This window comes from Oryctolagus cuniculus, chromosome 10 (assembly GCF_051225735.1).
Source record: "Oryctolagus cuniculus isolate XC-2025 breed Fujian yellow rabbit chromosome 10, ASM5122573v1, whole genome shotgun sequence".
In the NCBI taxonomy this organism is placed as follows: Eukaryota; Metazoa; Chordata; class Mammalia; order Lagomorpha; family Leporidae; genus Oryctolagus; species Oryctolagus cuniculus.
The window spans coordinates 4,906,297-4,925,618 of record NC_142876.1 but is presented as its reverse complement, the minus strand read 5'-3'; the positions used below and the strand labels follow the sequence as shown (position 1 = coordinate 4,925,618).

Here is a 19,322-nt window from a genome sequence, read left to right as displayed (position 1 = left end):
TACTCTAACTTTCACTTAGTCACATAAGCTCACTGGCACATTTCCATCGCAAGTCCTGGAGTGAAGAAGGAGGTTCTAGGGAGAAGTTCATGAATCTGGAATTTAGACCACCAATGCAGTTAAATGGGAAGAGTCCAGTGGCATCCACACAAGAAGTAGGAACCAGACCCAGAGCAATAGGAGCCCAAAGGCAGGGCCACAGCGACCCTAGGAGGGTGGAGCCACACCCATGTTGCCATCCCAACAAGCATCATGGAATAGGAGGGTTAGGGCAGGGAAGTCAGATTACCTGGGTTCCCACCACAAGTTTTTCTTACTATCTTTTTAGTGTTGGACGAGTTATTTAATTGCTCTTTGGCTGGTTCCCTCTGCAGTAAAATGGCCATGTACTGGCATTCATTCCCCTAGGACTGCTGAGAAGCACAGAGTTAAGTGCTAAGTCAAGTTACGCACCTCTGCTGCCGCTGTCACTGTCTCTGCAACCATGGCAGCTGAGGCTGGATGAGGACACCCAGCCAGAGCAGCAGTGCCTGCAGCCCACTGCGTTCTCACCTGGCCCCTCCTCATCCCAGCTTGGAAAGCTCTAGTGCAGAAGTGGTGCGTTCCCCTCCAATCTCCTGGCTCCAGGCCTCCTGCTCCAGGGTCAGTTCTGACATAGAAATTGAGTCTCCTCAGGAAATGTTTCTGCTCTTGTTTACGGCCCCATTTTTTGCTGTATCAGGACTGGCCCTTGTAGGATCTGTAGAGCTTCTCCCTTCCAGCACTAACACTTTACACATTAGCGCTATGGGGGAAAGGGGAGGTGGTGTCTGCTCCACATTGGTTCACAGTCCTAGGTCTGCTGAATCCAGTACTTCAGGACAAGCCACGACTAGGAGGAACCAGGGTCCCAGTGCAGCCTCAGGACAACTGAGCACAGATGAGTGCAGTAACAGTGAGGTGAACTGGCCAAGTTCACTCCCTGGTAAGGAAGCAAACTAGGTCTGAGATCACTAGTGGTGTGGGTGTCATCCTGCACAAAGTGGACAACTGGGTCAGAGGGGAGCCACCATGGCCCCTGAATGAATATTGAGTGATGGAGATAACAACATGGACATAGAATCTATGGCTTGTAGAGTTTCTTATACATTATCCAATTTGACTCATTCAAAATCTCTGTGGGACATCCCAAAGCACATGAGGAAGCTTAATGCTAAATGAGACAAAGTAGCATTGCAATGGGATGGGGCTTAACAAACTGTTGATGATGGAACAATCTCAAATGAATCACATTGTGAAGAGAATTAGACGATCAAAATGGGGGGAAGCAAATACATATTTTCAGAAAAGATAAGATTATAACTTGTGAGAATCTAAATCTATATATACTTATATATATACACTATATGTGTGTATATATATATGTATATATATATATATTAAAATCCAAAGTCTAGTCAGGTAAAACCTAGCCTGGACACTACAGAAGATAAAATCGCCCTGTTAGAAGCTTGGACAGAGTACAGTAGTCAGCTGTGCTGCCATAACAGAATATAACAGGAATGTATTTCCTCATATCCTGGTGAAGGGAGAAGACACAATTCAGTCCATAACAAATGGATTTGCTGAAAATGCACCAGGAGATAAACAGCACAGAATCACTCCTGGCCCCTCGAATTAGACTGTAATTCACTGGAAAGGAATGAAAACCCAGGGGAAAGGAATGAAAACCCAGGGGAAAGGAACGAAAACCCAGGGGAAAGGAATGAAAACCCAGGGGAAATAGTGCCTGCCTGGATTCTCCAGCTGTTCCCACAAAAGCAGAGCTTAAGCCCAGAACTTACACATAAAGTGTGTTCTTAGACGTGAAAGTACGGGAAACAGAAAGGGAGTAGAGGAACTCACACATGCTTTTTGGAGATGGCTGTAGCCATGGGCACCTGACCTCAATCTATGCATCAGAATGTAGAATGTTCCCCATGTCCAAAAATAAGGGATCATTGCCATACTGGCTTTAAGTCCTTGTTGGTAAAGGGCTACACTACTGTGTTCATTCCCCCATAATTCTAGGTTTGCTCAAGTGTTCTCTGGAGCAGAGAGACACTCATTTAGTATAGCTGAAGCCAGGTGCCCCCGGTTGAACCCAAGGAGGTTGGTTACCATAGCAGGACTGAAGTAAGACATGGACCAGAGCATGTGAGGCCAAGCAGAAGCGACGCATGATAGTCTATGGCATACACCACTCAGATCACACATCCTATTAAGTCCAGGGCAAGAAAAGGCCTTCAAGTTGGTGGCTTGCCACATCTGAAAAATCTAACATGGAGAGTGATACTAGACAAGCTATAGTTTCCATTGAAAAAAAAGAAAAAAAAAGCCGGCGCCGCGGCTCACTAGGCTAATCCTCCGCCTTGCGGCACTGGCACACTGAGTTCTAGTCACAGTCGGGGCACCAGATTCTGTCCCGGTTGCCCCTCTTCCAGGCCAGCTCTCTGCTGTGGCCAGGGAGGGCAGTGGAGGATGACCCAAGTGCTTGGGCCCTGCACCCCATGGGAGACCAGGGGAAGCACCTGGCCCCTGCCTTCGGATCAGCGCAGTGCGCCAGCCGCAGCGCACCAGCCGTGGCGGCCATTGGAGGGTGAACCAACGGCAAAAGGAAGACCTTTCTCTCTGTCTCTCTCTCTCACTGTCCACTCTGCCTGTCGGAAAAAAAAAAAAGTTTCCATTGCTATCCCAAGACCTAGGCCATTTTTTAATATCCATGATCTTCTCTACCTCCTACTCCAGGTACCCTCATACCTGGCCAGCACTTGGGCACTGTGGGTCATTTGCTTAGTAATGTGACCCAGATGCTCAGCCCCTAGGATTTATTTGCTAAATCCTTAGGAGGCCACAGTTGCTGCATTTTGCCATTTACAATACAATCCAACTGGAAGCACCAAGAATGAGGCTCCAGCCTGGCCCTTCCTCCCTGCATTGTGCAATAGCGATCCTGCTCCTTCTGATAAGCGAAGCTGGTCATGCCCAACTCTGGAACTCCACCAGCGTAAAGAACCAAATATGCCTACTGACACTTGTACCTTTAAACTCAATGGGACCCTCAATGCATCCTGGGCAGAAACATTTATCTGCTTCCCACCACTTCTCCAAGAACTGGAACTTTTCTTTCCAAAAGAGCATAGAGATCTTCCAGGATTTGGAGCACAAATCCTACCTGTGGGTCTCAGGTTATGGGACTCATGTCTTCTTACTACTGGGGTCCAGCAAATTGACCTAGAGCATGAACCAACCACAGAACAGCTTTCCAGCACTGCAGTGCCTTAGCACTGAAGAGTCCTTGGGGTAAACTTTAATCAGCCACCCCTTCAGTCTGATTTGAAGGGCTATAGCATGTGGTAAGAATCGTATTTCAAATGGTCAAGTATTCATTATTAATTTCCTTTACCTTACTCTGGGTTCTTCAGTCAGGAACAACATTGTGAGGGATCTAGATGAGGCATCCCTCAAGCCTACAGATAGGGATGGTGATGGAGAGAGGGCAGATTCAGCAAGTGGTGATAGAAAACACTCAAGGTATGGTTATCGAGGCAGCATCTAGCCTGGGTTGAATGGTTTGACTATTTGGGAGGGGCCTAGAAGAAGTGTGCACCTGCTTTCAAGCGGCTGCCTGGTCCTCAAGAGAAGGTGCTGTCTCAGACTTGGCTTGTGATAGGCCGGTCATATTGTCATGGTAGTGGCTAAACTGACCGTGGAACCAGGGTGCCTGTGCTGTGTAACTTGTAAGTACCCCCGGGGCCCATCACCTCGGCTACTGCATTCATGGGCCCATTGTTCAAGTACTAGGAGATGAGGGCAGTGTCGCTCCCCATCTTCGTGGAGGAACGACACAGGACCCTGCGCTGTTCTTTCGTCTGCTCGGCCCTCCCCGGGTTTGCTGCTGGTTCTTCCCAGGTTGGCTACTGTCCCTTCCACCTCCGTGGAAGGGCAGTTCTCCCTGGCCACATTCCCCACTTCCGCAGGGGAGTGGCACACCGCCGGCCGGCTCTCTCGGGGGCTGCACAGGTGTTCCTTCAGATAGATGTTCCCCTTGGATGTTCCTGGTGCATGCCGTCTCTCTCCTCCTTTATAGTCCTCCTCTGCCAATCCCAACTCGGCTGCCCACACACCGAGTACGCTGCTCTCCTCCAATCAGGAGCAAGTCCTACAGCTTATTGGCTGAACTGGAGGCAGCTGTGTAGAAGCTGTTTTCTCCTCTCCCAGCGCCATATTGTGGGAGAGCAGATGCATAGAATAAGTCTTAATTCCAGTAACTTAGTCTAGTCCGGTTGCTCTCCACAGATCCCCCTTTCTTTTTATTTTTTGGCGTTGATACGCGCCTGTCTTCGGTGCCCCGCGGCACACACTCTGCTCTGCTTGCTAGAGTTGCCACAGGTTCTTACAAGTCCTATCAATCAGGCAAACCGAATCCGGGTCCTCTCTTCGCCATGTTGTGAGGAGGTTTTTAGGCGCTGATGCGTGCCTGTCTTCGGTGACCTGCGGCTCATACTCTGGTCGAGCCGCCTGCTGGTGCTTACCGCCTTAATCAGGCAGACCGAATCCAAGCTTTCTCATTGCCATATTGTGGGGGAGACTTATTAGTGTTGGTTCGTGCCTATCTTCGGTGACCTGCAGCTCATACTCTGGTCGAGCCGCCTGCTGGTGCTTACCGCCTTACTAATCAGGCAGACCGAATCCAAGCTCTCTCATTGCTGTGTTGTGGGGAGGCCTTATTGATGTTAATTCGTGCCTGTCTTCGGTGACCTGCGGCTCATACTCTGGTCGAGCCGCCCGCAGGTGCTCATCGCCTCACTAATCAGGCAGACCAAATCCAAGCCTTCTCATTGCAATATTGTGGGGAGGCCTTTCTATTTCTCTATTTCTCTATCTCCGGGCATTCCTATTTCTCCTGTTTTACTTCTGTCTGCCAACATTCCTATTTCTCTCATTTTACTTCTAAACTTCTGTTTCTCCTATCCCTGCGGCTTCCCGGCGCCCGCCCCGAGGCTGCTTCTCGGCGGCTTTCCGGCTCTGAGCCGCTTCAGCCCGCGCCTCTCTCATCTGTGTGGCTTCGCACTAGCCCAGCGTTCCCTATCTACTTGAGCCCCGCACGCTCTGTCTGCGCGCGGCAGCCTCCACGAGTCACACAGCGTAGCTTACGTCTCCGCCACTAGCATTCAATCCAAGTTCCCCGGGCTAGCCTGGCGAATTCAACCCAGCTCACGTCTCCGCCCCACGATTTGGCTTCCCGTCCTTTGCTCCCCGGGCTAATCAGACGGATCCCAATCTGGCTTACATTTCCGCTTCTGGTTTCAACTTTTCGCCCCTTATTCCCAGGCTAACTTGAGAATCCCAAAGTGGCTTTCGTCTCCGCCTCTGCCTGCCCCCGCAGCTTCAATTTCCCTAACATTTTTCTCTACCCGGTATGTTTCCCCAAGCTTTCCTCCAACAATACTCCTCCCTCATTTCTCCTGGCTTCTCCCCACAGTCCGTATCTGAGTCTGTTTGTTCTAGCTTTCACTTTCGCTTTCGACCTTAGAGATTTCTCCCAGCTTCCCCCCGTAGTCCGTATCTGAGTCTATGCCTAGGCTTTCAATAGCTTCTTCCGGCACCTTTTTCGTCCGGCTTTTCCCTAGGCTGTTTGCTAGTCTCTCTCTCCGATATTTTCCCATTTCTTCCCTCCTAAGTTTCCTATCCAAGTCATGGCACCATTATGTCGCTCCCCCTCTTCATGGAGGAACGACACAGGACCCTGCGCTGTTCTTTCGTCTGCTCGGCCCTCCCCGGGTTTGCTGCTGGTTCTTCCCGGGTTGGCTACTGTCCCTTCCACCTCCGTGGAAGGGCAGTTCCCCCTGGCCACATTCCCCACTTCCGCGGGGGAGCGGCACACCGCCGGCCGGCTCTCTCGGGGGCTGCACAGGTGTTCCTTCAGATAGATGTTCCCCTTAGATGTTCCTGGTGCATGCCGTCTCTTTCCTCCTTTATAGTCCTCCTCTGCCAATCCCAACTCGGCTGCCCACACGCCGAGTACGCTGCTCTCCTCCAATCAGGAGCAAGTCCTACAGCTTATTGGCTGAACTGGAGGCAGCTGTGTAGAAGCTGTTTTCTCCTCTCCCAGCGCCATATTGTGGGAGAGCAGATGCATAGAATAAGTCTTAATTCCAGTAACTTAGTCTAGTCTGGGTTGCTCTCCACAGGCAGAGGCTTGCAGGCATGCCCAGATAAGTCACCCTATCCAGTATGTGCCACATCCCACTCTGTCACACTCTCCAGTGGATTAACATTTCATAAAAATGGCAATGTGGCGTCCTTATCTCTGTGAGACCACTCACATACCTCTTCCCAGACTCACTTGTGCCCACTCTTCCTGATCTGGGCCCCTTCCACACAGCCAAGCCACACACAACAAGCCATTCACATATATATCCATACCCTGAGCATTTTCACTCTACTCCACATGAATGACCACGATTACTCTTCAACTGCCATCAAATGTATTTCCCTTCAAATTTTTTTTCAGGTGTTCCATGAGTGATACTGGGGTTTGGCAGTGGCATTCCATTTTTTTCTAGCAACAAACTATTATACTCACACATCTGGAAGCAAGCCAAGTTCTTTCTTCCTCTGTAAATTGGTTGCAGGAGACACCTCCAACAAGCTACAAGATGAGCTGTTCATATTAAATAAGTAAATGAGACAGGGCTATGAGCTAGCTGTTCATGTGACTGATAGAATTTCTGTATCTGATTGATCTCCAGTGAACCATTTTTAGTGTGGAATGATTTGATGGTCCACCCACCTGGCCTGATGACTGAATAAATGCAATGATATCTAGATCACGGTGTTATGGTCACCTGCTGAGTCAATGGATCTGATAATACCCAGACTCCTCATTGAGTTGATCTGATAATGCCCAGACCCAGATGAGCACCTACTGAGAGGACAGATCTGATAACACCCAGACTGCAATGGGTATCTTCAGTCATGGTTCACAGTCTAGCACCCCTGTGCTATTCCTTTACTAAGAAACGTATGAGCTTGCTCTAAAAGCCTAGGAGTCTGCACTGACCCTTGTATTTGTGGCTTACCGGAACTCTCTCCAACACCTTAATCCAGAGTGGATGTTTCCAGATCTGACAGACTTGCTCAGTCATGTGCTGCAAGCAACACAGTAATTTGACTGCAGTTGGACCTGCAACATGACTCTATTTTGTTTGGGGAAACTTTCAAAACTTGAAGTATTTGAGTCACCTAAAAAAAATGGCTTGAGGCAATATTCTTCTTCCATATGCCAGAGAGTTTTCCCAGGCATCAGGCCTCATTCCTAACGCTAGGAAAGGTGAATGCAGTAACTCGCCATTTCCACGAAAGGAGATGAGTCAGGATGCTCCAAACCATTGGCACCCAAAAGTTTACCAATGCAGCAGGCTGCTGACTCTCCAGAGGCTCTGCCCTCCACTTCATGGCATCTGTGTCCTTTTGTGGTCTGCGATTTTTAAAGACACCCTTGTCTATCAACCTCACACGTTTTCCTTATTGCTTTATTAAGGGGCATGTCACGAATTTTCTCAGGGAACACAATTCTAGCTATAGATTTTCTGCCCTCCCACATCTCTCCCACCGCAGACCTTCATTCCAGTCCTCTTCTATGACAAAACAGTTTGGGACTCTGGCTCAATTACTGTAGTATGTCACTGTGTCTCAACTTAAAAAGAGAATTCTGGCACCTTGCAAGGATGCAGAATCACCAGTCAAGGGAGGGTCTTCATACAGCCATGAACTCTACCCTGCCTTTTCCTGCCCACAGTAGAGCAATACCCTCAACATTCTGTCCCATGCATGCTCCTCTGGTCTTTGCAAGAGAGCCAGGCTGCTCTAGCTGGCTCCGTGGCTCACTTGGCTAATCCTCTACCTGCGGTGCCATCACCCCAGGTTCTTGTCCCGGTTGGGGTGCCGGATTCTGTCCCAGTTGCTCCTCTTCCAGTCCTGCTCTCTGCTGTGGCCCGGGAGGGCAGTGGAGGATGGCCCAAGTGCTTGGGCCCTGCACCTGCATGGGAGACCAGGAGAAGCACCTGGTTCCTGGCTTTGTATCAGCACAGCGTGCCAGCCATAGCAGCCATTTGAGGGGTGAACCAAAGGAAGAAAGACCTTTCTCTCTCTCTCTCTATCTCTCTCTCTCTCACTGTCCAACTCTGCCTGTCAAATAAATAAATAAATAGAGCCAGGCTGCTCAATCCTTTGGGCATTTATGCTCACCCTTTCTGTTCAGAAACACATGTCTCCATAGCTGCATTCCGACCTTGGATATTGAGGGGTTGGAAAGGCGGTGAAGTAGAGCTGATCTTGAGAGTCGAGTTCCACACGCACCTGCCTCAAGGGATACCATGCAGAATCTCCAAGGGGGTGGAGGGTGATCTGCTTCTGTAAGAGAGAAGCAGCTGTTTCTGCTGGGACAGAGGTTTTAGGAAACAAAGATTCTGGTCCACTCAGATATCCCCATTCTAAGTCTCAGAGAACCATATTTTTTTCCTATCATGATGCTGACTTTGGCATTGGAAAGGATTCAGTCTCAGTCTTGTTTGTAGCTCTGCCACCCTTATCATGAAATCCTGGGGCTGCTTTTTAGCAGAACCTGTTCCCCAGCCCTGGTGGTAGAGGTCCCCAGGGATTCATACTTTTGTCTCAGTATTGAGAGAGTCTGAGTATTGAGAGATTTGGAGAGTCTTAAAAAGCTCTGAATTAATTGGCTTGGGCTTTCATATGGACCTCAAATTATATGATTCTAATATCAGAGAGGAGAACTAGGTTTAAATACTGCCTAGAGGCCACTGATTTCCACAGTCAGCCTTCAGCTGGTGATTCCTGAAGCTGAGCTTCTCATTTGTTCTCTAAGCTTCTCAAGGGCCCTTCCCAACAGAAAGACAGCTTCACAATCCCTCGAGTCACTATCACTCCTCCTACTCCAGGTTCACCAACATGGCATAATCAGCACTCTTCTTACTCCACCACTGGGACATTCCTGCACACAAAGGGCTCCCACACCCCACTTTCCAGAGCGGTCTCAGCCATCCCATGAGAGATCCATTCCAGAACACCGTCCTGAGGGCCACTTCTCCTCTTGCTTTCTAGAGAGCATAACACAACACAAACCCAGGTACAGGAACAACTTGACAACAACCCGTGATCTCAGAGTCACAGGTGGAAACCAGGAAGAGCAGCGAAGGGAACTGAGGGAAATGCACACACAGGACTTGCTGGTGAGCCGATCCCAATGTGGGTACATGGGTTGGACCCCAGGGACGCTCTGAAGGATGATGTGCACTGGACTGTGCACTGGAATTTTCTGGAAAAGGAAGCATGTTTTCACTAGCCCAGACTTCGTTTTTGAACTGTGCCTATAAAGCCTGCAGCAGTTACACTGCAGGGTGTTCACATGAGTCCAGGGGAGGGTCCCTAGCACTGCCAGGTTTGCACGTGGTAGCAGGTGGAAGTCTCTCCTAACACAAGGTTTGCAGGTGAGTCCAGGTGATATGTCACTGTGCTTTTGATTTGCAGTTCCCTGATCAGTGAGGTTGAGAACCTTTTCATGTAAGTGTTGACCATTTTTATGAATTCTTTGAATAAAGGTTTGTTCCAATCTTCTGCCCATTTTTGAACCAGGTTATTTGTTTTGGTTTTTGTTTACTATTGAGTTGTTGGATATTGATCCTTTATTAGATACATGGTCTGCAAACGTTTCCCCTTCTCTAGATTGTTTTTTACCTGGTTAATTTTTTTCTTTGCTGTGCAGAAACATTTTAGTTTGACATTGTCCCATTGGGCTATTTATGCTTTCATTGCCTAAGTTTTGGAGATCAAGCCCAAGAAATTGCTGCCAAGATCAATAACTGGAAAGTTTCCCCCATGTTTCCTTCAGGAGTTTTACAGTTTCAGGTATAACATTTAAGATTTGAATCTATTTTAGGTTCATTTTTGTGTATGCCGTAAGATAAGGGCCCAATTTCAATCTTTTGAATGTGTACCCAGTTTTCCCAACACCAATTGTTGTAGACTAATGAAACTTCCTGAAACTTAATAAGCTGGCCTATCCTCACCTTCACCTGGCTCTCCTAAACAGTATTTTTATCATCTGAGAATATGCAAAAATACAACCAGGAAGTAGTCAGAACTTACTACATGCAAAATACTACACATAAAAAAGGCAGAGAAACTCAAGGGCAGAGAGGGAGAATAAAAACACACCAATTAGGTGAAATGCATATGTGCTGCATAATGTGGGGGCATCAGCTACACCTATTTTATCTTCAAAGTTGCAGAGTCTCACGCACCTGCCTTCAGAGAACAATTTGCAATTTAGATAATAGCCGTGTATTTCAGATCATATCTCCCTTTACTTTCATGTTTCCTCTATAAACAAGTGGCCAGCTTGGGAGGGAGTCCATTTCCCAAGCTTTTATAAGCAAATTGAGATTCTGTCACTTGCACAGGAAAAGTTCTATTTGTCTTGAGAATTAACACAATAACCAGTTCCCCTTGCCAGCAGCCTGCACTTTGGGGTGTTTTGGTGTAGAAGGCTATTTAAGCGAGCATTTTTCTTGCTTTTAGGATGTGAAGCAATAAACAGCAGCTGTGATTATCCAAATGCTGAAGTGGAACTGGATCATTAATTAATCACAAAAAAAAGCACTTTTTGCAATAAGCTGCAAAAGCAAAGAAATTCTTGTGATCACATAAAACAGGGGAAACCAGAGAATGCTGCTCTTAACTTCTTTGGTAGTACCTTGAAAATACAGATACATTTGACCTTCTAGTTTTCCCTAGTAATTTAATGTACATGTTTTAAGAATACACTAAATGCAATCAGCAATGTAAAGTGGGATGACTGAGTAAGACCCTCAGATGACGGTGTCCCCATAGAGACACCAACTTGAATAACTCTTGACACATAAAGGTGCTTTCCCAGCAGCTACAGAAGCCAGGTGAGAGACCACAGTGCCTGGTTTTAGCATAGTAATAATAAAAAGATTCATTGAAGAGCAGTAAGAAAAGAGTTGCCTGTGCCATCCCTTCCCTAGATCCAACTGCTTCAAGTAGCATAAACTTGAGTCCTGCTGTTTGGAGCACAGAGAGGGAATGATGTCCAGTCCTTAGACTTGAATCCCATTGCCAAAATTCAATGTCTGGCATGACCCCATGACCCCCTGGTCCCTGGCCCCAGGCTTATACCTGCAGACCTGAGTTTTTAGACTCTCCTCAGAGCCTAAAGGGCTGCCTTCAATACTCTTCCACTAACCTCCTGCAGAAAGTACAGCAGAACTCTAGCAGCTGGAGAGTAGTTTAGGAAAAAGAATTTAGGACCTTACCTTGGGGATCAGAGCTGGCCTGCCTCTTAGGACCCAAAGACCTCCCCCTCCAGGCCAGTGACTCAGTCAGAGCCCCCAGATGTGCCCTGGCATCAGGCAGACACCTGTGCCCTGGGGGGCAGACTTGGCTTGGTGTGTATCACTGCCAGCTTCCTGTGGATTGATGTACACCCTTGAGAGGGCATGGGACCTGGTGACTGTGAGGTCCAGCTGTGACCCAGCTTAACGCCAACGTGGGCGGCCAATGGCCTGCCATTATCAACTTTCCCATCCTTTTATAAGGATGTTTATTTGAAAGGCAGAGCAACAGAAAGATAGAGATCGATCTTCTGTTCAGTGGTTCATTCCCTCAAATGCCCACAAAAGCTTGGTCTGAGCCAGATTAAAGCCCGGGATCAGGATGCACCTCCCACATGAGTGGCAGGAACCAAACTGATTGGGCCAGCATCTGCAGCCTCCCAGGGTGCACATTAGCAGGAAGCTGGATTAAAAGTGAAGTCAGTACTTGATCCCAGGCAGTGTGATGTGGGATGTAGACATCCCAAGTTGGGACTTAATGCACCGTACCACAATTCCTGCCCCACAAATCCTTAAGCAGGTTGTGAGGAACAACGAGATGATGTTTTGGGACTCAGTGACAAGCTGGGCTGGAAAATCTCAACATTGCAGAGATCCTAAGGGCCCTCACCCCTGGGCCAATACCCATGGATGCAATGTCTAGATGCACCCCAGCTCTGAATGGAGTCCCATGGCTCCAGGTGATCGGATTACACTGCAGCCAGCATCACTTAGGTTGCAAGGACCATGGGCTGCAAGTCCCTCTCTAGCAGACAGACCAAATCAGTGTGGGCATGGTCATCCCTCCACGCTGTGCTGATCTGGGCAGGCTGTGGGCTCTGGGTTGATAAAACATGACAACATTGACAATCACAGGATTGAGTATTTGGGCCTTCCTGGTCCTAGAGGAGGCTCACAGGGACAGAGTACAGCTTCTTCAATGTGCCCAAGCTCATTGTGAACAGTACAGCCAAGCAGATTGGAGACAAACCTGAGCTTAAGAAATCACTGAGCTAGGGACAGCACACAGGCTGTGAACTTGCGGCAATTCTCCACCTAGGGTGACAGCTAGTGCTGAAGAGCCCACAGTCTAGGAGAAAATAGGTAGAACAGGTAGACTGCTTATAATTCCTGGAACAAAAGACACAAACTAACCCAGATTACAAGGTCTGGGGAAAACCAACCCTCCAATGCACAGACAATGTCATTCACCAACAAGTGTCAGGAACCCTCACGGAACCATGACCCCACATGACGAAAGCAATGAAGTACCAGAAACCAACTACTTCACAACTGACATTGTCGAATACTCAGCTGAGGAATTTAAGATGCTCATTTCATGGAAACTCGAAGAACCTCAAGAGAAGTCGGAGAAATGACTTAATGTTCAACAGAGAGAATTGCCAGAGTTCAAAGTAATTTTGAAAAACAAGCAGAAATCCTTCAACCAAAAAGTACACCAAGTAAAATTTTAAATGTGATAGAAAGTATCAAAAGCAGAATAGACTAAACAGAAGAATAAATTGGTGTGGTTGAAGACAGGCAATTTGAAAATACACAGTTGGAAAAGAAAAAGAATCAAGCGGAATGAAGAAATCGTCCAGAAATTTTGGGACAACATGAAAACAGAAAATATCCAAGTAACTGGGATTAAAGACAGACTTGAGGATGCCAAAGTCATAGAAAGTACATTCAACGATATAATAACAGAAAACTTCCCAAATCCAGAGAAGGATACAAATATTCTGGTGCCAGAAGATCAGAGATCACCTGCGAAATTCAACTTAGCCAAGTCTGCTCCGACATATACTACATCCAAGCTTAAAGATGAGGACAGGAGTCCTTATCTTGGTCACATAAAGGGGACCTACATCAGGAACCTTACAAGACAGGAGGGAGTGAGATGAGAGTTTCACAGTACTGAAGGAAAAATCTTCCAGCCAATAATACTGTACCCAGAAAAGCTCTCCTTTAGATATAAAAAGGAAAAAAATCCTAGGCAAACAAAAGCTGAAATAATTTATCACATGTATGACAAGAACTTCATACATGAAATGCTAATGGGAATTCTTCAAACTGAAAGAAAGAGATACAAATGAGTAAGAAGAAATTATTAGGAGCTAGAAAACTCACTGGGGCAGTAGCTATACAAGCAAAGTCAGTAATACGGTAAACAAGATGTGTAAACTATTCACATCTTTAGTATGAAACTAAAAAGAAAAACCATTAAAAATAATAACTACATAAATATGTTAAGAGATACACAATATAGAAAGATATAAAGTGGGACACAAAAAAAATGTTTTTAACTTTTATTTAATGAATATAAATTTCCAAAGTACAGCTTATGGATTACAATGGCTTCCCCCCCATAACGTCCCTCCCACCCGCAACCCTCCCCTTATCCACTCCCTCTCCCCTTCCATTCACATCAAGATTCATTTTCGATTCTCTTTATATACAGAAGATCAGTTTAGCATACGTTAAGTAAAGATTTCAACAGTTTGCTCCCACACAGAAACATAAAGTGAAAAATACTGTTTGAGTACTAGTTATAGCATTAAATCTCAATGTACAGCACACTAAGGACAAAGATCCTACATGAGGAGTAAGTGCACAGTGACTCCTGTTGTTGACTTAACAAATTGACACTCTTGTTTATGGCCTCAGTAATCACCCTAGGCTCTTGTCATGAGCTGCCAAGGCTATGGAAGCCCCCTGAGTTCACTGACTCTGATCATATTTAGACAAAGCCATGGTCAAAGTGGAAGTTCTCTCCTCCCTTCAGAGAAAGGTACCTCCTTCTTTGATGACCCGTTCTTTCCACTGGGATCTCACTCGTGGAGATCTTTCATTTAGGTTTTTTTTTCCCCCAGAGTGTCTTGGCTTTCCATGCCTGAAATACTCTCATGGGCATTTCAGCCAGATCCACATGCCTTAAGGGCTGATTATGAGGCCAGAGTACTGTTAGGACATTTGCCATTCTATGGGTCTGCTGTGTATCTCACTTCCCATGTTGGACCATTCTCTCCCTTTTTGATTCTATCAGCTAGTATTTGCAGACACTATTCTTGTTTATGTGATCACTTTGGTTCTTAGTCCTATCATTACGATCAATTGTGAACAGAAATTGATCACTGGGACTAGTGAAATGGCATTGGTACATGCCACCTCGATGGGATTGAATTCGAATCCCCTGGTATGTTTCTAACTCCACCGTTTGAGGCAAGTCAGCTTGAGCATGTCCCAAATTGCACATCTCTTCCCTCTCTTATTCCCACTCTTATTTTTAACATTGATCACTTTTCAGTTAAGTTTCAGCACTTAAGAAGAATTGTGTATTGATTACAGTATTCAACCAAAAGTATTAAGTAGAACAAACAAAAAAAAATACTAAGAGGGATAACATATTAAGCTGCTCATCAACAGTCAGGGTGTTCATTTCACTTTAACAGGTTTCCTTTTTGGTGCTCAGTTAGTGGGACACAAAAAATTTAAAATGTAGTGAGTAATGGAGTCCAAATATAGAGTTTATTAGTATTTCCTTTGATTTCTTAAGATTTTTTATTTATTTGAAAGTCAGAGTTACAGAGAGAGAGGGAGAAACAGAGAGAATGAGAAATCTTCCATCTACTGAGTCACTCCCCGGATGGCCAGAACAGCAAGGGCTTGGCCAGGCTGAAGCCAGGATCCAGGAGATTCTTCCAGACCTGTCATGTGGGAACAGGGGCCACTTGGGCCATCTTCCACTGCTTTTCCCAGGCCATTAGCAGGGAGCTTGGATCAGAAGTGGATCAGCCAGGGAGAGAACAGGTACCCATATGGAATACTGGCATTGCAGGTAGAGACTTAACCCAGTATGCCACAATGTCATCAATATTGGAGCACCTACACATATAAAGCAAGTATCAATAGACCTAAAGACAGAGAAAGACTCCAATACCATAATGTTAGGAGACTTTACTGACAAATCATACAGACAGAAAATCAACCAAGAAAAAAACAGTGTTGAATATTACCCTCGGTTGAATTCTAAAAAAGAATATGATAATTTCAACAGAGGCAGGAAGAGCATGTGATAAAATGTAATATCCCTTGAGGCCAGCGCTGTGGTGTAGCGGGTAAAGCTACCGCCTACAGTGCCAGCATCCCATATGGGCACCAGTTTGATTCCTGGCTGCTCCACTTCCAATCCAGCTCTCTGCTATGGCCTAGGAAAGCAGAAGAAGATGGATCAAGTCCTTGGGCCCCTGCACCCATAAGGGAGACCTGGAAGAAGCTCGTGGCTCCTGGCTTCAGATCAGTACAGCTCTGGCCATTGTGGCCAACTGGGGAGTGAACCAGCGGATGGAAGGCTTTCTCTCTCCTCTCTCTCTCTCTCTCTCTCTCTGCCTCTCCTTCTCTGTGTAACTCTGACTTTCAAATAAAATAAATGATTCTTTAAAAAAAAAAAACCCTAATATCCCTAAAAAGAAAAATCTCTGAAGAAACCAGGGATGGAAGGAACATACATAAACAAAATAAACGTCATATATAGCAAACCACTCGCTAGTATCATACTGAGTGGAGCAAAGGAGAAAGGAGGGTGTTTCAGAACACTGGAACTGGCAAGGAACTGCTTGACCACGTCTCACGCACAGGGGGAGGAAGCAAAAATAAACAAACGGGATTTCATCAAACCTAAGAGCTCCTGCACAGCGAAGGATATAATCACCCCAGTGAGAGACAACCCACAGAATGGGAGAGAATACGTGCGAGTTACACATCTAGCAAGGGGTTCAGTGCCAGCATGCACAAGGAACCCCAACAACCCAACAGCAAATTCAGTGGAGCACTTAAACCTTTGACTACAATGTAAATTTAAAATGTTGTTTAAAAACTAAGTAGCCCAACAGATTATGAAACAGGAACATAAAATTATTTTAAAAAGTTTTTAAAAGAGGGTGGAAAAGCAAAAGCAAAAACAAATAATCCAATTAAAAGGTGGGCAATAGATTTAAACAGATATTCCTCAAAGGGATAACATACAAACTGCCAACAGGTACATGGAAAGACGCTCAGCATCACTAAATATCAAGGAATATGAATTGAAACCACAAGGAGAGGCCGGTGCTGTGGCATAGAAGTTAAGCCTCTGGGCCAGCACTGTGCTGTGTGGGTAAAGCTACTGCCTACGGTGCCAGCATCCCACATGGGCCCCAGGAAAGCAGTAAAAGATGGCCCAAGTCCTTGGACCCCTGCACCCACGTTGGAGATGCAGAAAAACCTCTTGGCTACTGCTTCAGATCAGCCCAGCTCCAGCCTTTGCAGCCATTTGGGGAGTGAACCAGCAGATGGAAGACCTCTCTTTCTCTCTGCATTTGCCTCTCTATAGCTCTGCCTTTCAAATAAATAAATATTAAAAAAAAAAAAGTTAAACCTCCACCCGTGGCACCAGCATCCGACGTGGGTACTGGTTTGTGTCCTGGCTGCTCCACTTCCAACTCAGCTCCCAGCTGATGGCCCGGGACAGCAGTGCAACATGGCCCAACTGCTTCAGCCCCTATACCCATGTGGGAAACTGGAAGAAGTTCCTGGCTCCTGGCTTTCTATCAGCCCAGCTCCAGCTGTTGTGGCCATTTGCAGAGTCAACAAGCAGATGGAAGACCTCTCTGTATCTTTCTCTCTATCTGCAGCTCTGCCTCTCAAATAAATAAATAAATCTTTAAAAAAAAAAAAAAAAGGAAGGATGGAAATATCTCCTCACTCCAGTTATCCTGGCTATTTTCAAAAGGTAAAAGAAAACAAGTGGTAGTGAAGATATGGAGAAAATGGAATCCTTGTACTCTGTGAGAATGTAAACTAGTACAGTCATTATGGAAAGTGATATTAAGTTTCCTCAAAAAACTAAACACAGAAGTATCATGATCTAGCAAACAAACTACCAGGTATGTATATCCGAAGGAAACGAAATCACTGTATCAGAGAGACATCTGAACTCTTGTACCTACTGCAGCACTATTCACAGTAGTCAAGAAAGAGCAATGAGTAAGTGTCCATCCACTGATGAAAGGATAAAGAAAATGTGGTACATATACACAGGTGATACTATCCAGCCATAAAAACAATGAAGCCTTGTCATGGCAGTAACATGGCTGCAACATCAAACAACATGGAGGCATTATTGTGAAGTAATGTCATAAGTGAAATAAACAGAGCATAGACAGACAAATAGTAAATGATCTTACTCAAATGCGGAGTATAAAGTATTTGATCTCATGGACGTTAATAATGAAATAGTGTTTGCCAGAGGGTGGGTACTCTAGGAAGGTGTAGGGGTTGAGAAAATTTGATTAATGGGTGCTAACTTATAGTTACAGAGGAGGAAGAAGTTCTGTTCCATTGCACAACAGGTGATGATAACTGTAACTATAATATGATGACTATGGTGATGATAATGTGCTTTATCTCTCTCCAAAAACTAACTAAAAGATTGTTAATGTTTTTGCCATGAAGAAATGTTCAACATTTGAGATGATAGGAATGTTTGCCCTGAGGGGACACTGCACAGTTTATACATGTATAGAAACATCTCGCGGTACCCCATAATAATGTACAACCTTTTAGGTATCAGTTAAAATAAATTTTTTAAAAGTAATTAGTAATGAAGGCAAGACATAAGAATTTTCAACAAGGTAGATGCTTTCTTAGTCCATAATTCAGACTGAGCCGTAGATATGGATCTTTGCAAGAGGATCTTGAAGAATATGATGAGGGTTGTTAATTGTGTGCAGGGCAGGCAGAAGAGAAAATGGAATCTCTACTGCAAAGGTGCTCCTTAGAGAACGAGTCCCACAGGAAGATGGCATCTGTTAGGGACTGCCTTGCCCTTAGAGGTAGCATCGACAGATAAACTTGACTGGGGGGCGGGGGGGGTGGTTCTTGTTGCTTATCTGAAATTCATCTTTTTGTTTTATTTTTGGACAGGCAGAGTGGACAGTGAGAGAGAGAGACAGAGAGAAAGGTCTTCCTTTGCCGTTGGTTCACCCTCCAGTGGCCGCTGCGGCCAGCGCACTGCGGCCGGTGCACCGCGCTGATCCGATGGCAGGAGCCAGGTGCTTCTCCTGGTCTCCCATGCACTTGGGCCATCCTCCACTGCACTCCCTGGCCACAGCAGAGAGCTGGCCTGGAAGAGGGGCAACTGGGACAGAATCCGGCACCCCGACCGGGACTAGAACCCGGTGTGCCGGCGCCGCAAGGCGGGGGATTAGCCTAGTGAGCCGCGGCGTCGGCTGAAATTCACCTTTAACTGGGTATCCTAGATACTTCCTTACCATAACAGGAAACCCTGGAGATCGCTGAGTCTAATCAGAGGATCTCATTGACTGAAAGAGTCAATGCAGAAACTACTGAAGTGGTTCAACAAGTTCCAAAAACACCAGCTGTCCCGAGACAACGTGAAGAGGCACATCCCGTGTCCCGGGTGAAGTAACTGGAATGGTCGTGCTCTCTAATCACCTGCGGTCCCTCAGTGGAAACATCTTACCACTGGGGAAGTGAACTCGCTCTTTCTACAGGGGGCAACCGAGGTGTTTTCTCCTTATTCCTGGGTTTCAAACTCTAGCCTCCTTAGTGAAGAGTTAACTTTATGATCATTAAGTTAAGTAAGTTGAAAATAGATCTTTGTAAAAATTAGAGGTGAGACTAGGAGAAGGAAGAGGAAGAAGGGTTGGAGCATGGGCAGGAGGGAGGGAGGGGTGGGAAGTACCACTCTGTTCCTAAATCTGCATATATAAATATATAAACATATTTATATATAAATATAAATATATATGGAAATACATGAAACTTGTATAACTTAAATAAAAAATTTTTAAAGTGCAGCCTAACAGCAAAACATTAGAATCA

At 45.9% G+C, this 19,322-nt stretch overlaps 1 long non-coding RNA gene across 7 annotated transcripts in view; it reads right to left on the bottom strand.

Moving 5' to 3' along the window:
- LOC149123674 (uncharacterized) overlaps positions 1 to 19,322 on the bottom strand; it is a 49,341-nt gene that overhangs the window by 10,851 nt on the left and 19,168 nt on the right. For 5 of the 7 annotated variants that reach the window (XR_016213865.1, XR_016213866.1, XR_016213871.1 and 2 more), the window contains one exon: positions 8,272 to 8,436. The exons of the other annotated variants lie outside the window; for them this stretch is intronic. This is a non-coding gene — a long non-coding RNA (uncharacterized LOC149123674). The remainder of the gene's footprint in view (positions 1 to 8,271; positions 8,437 to 19,322) is intronic. 7 annotated transcript variants of the gene reach the window in all.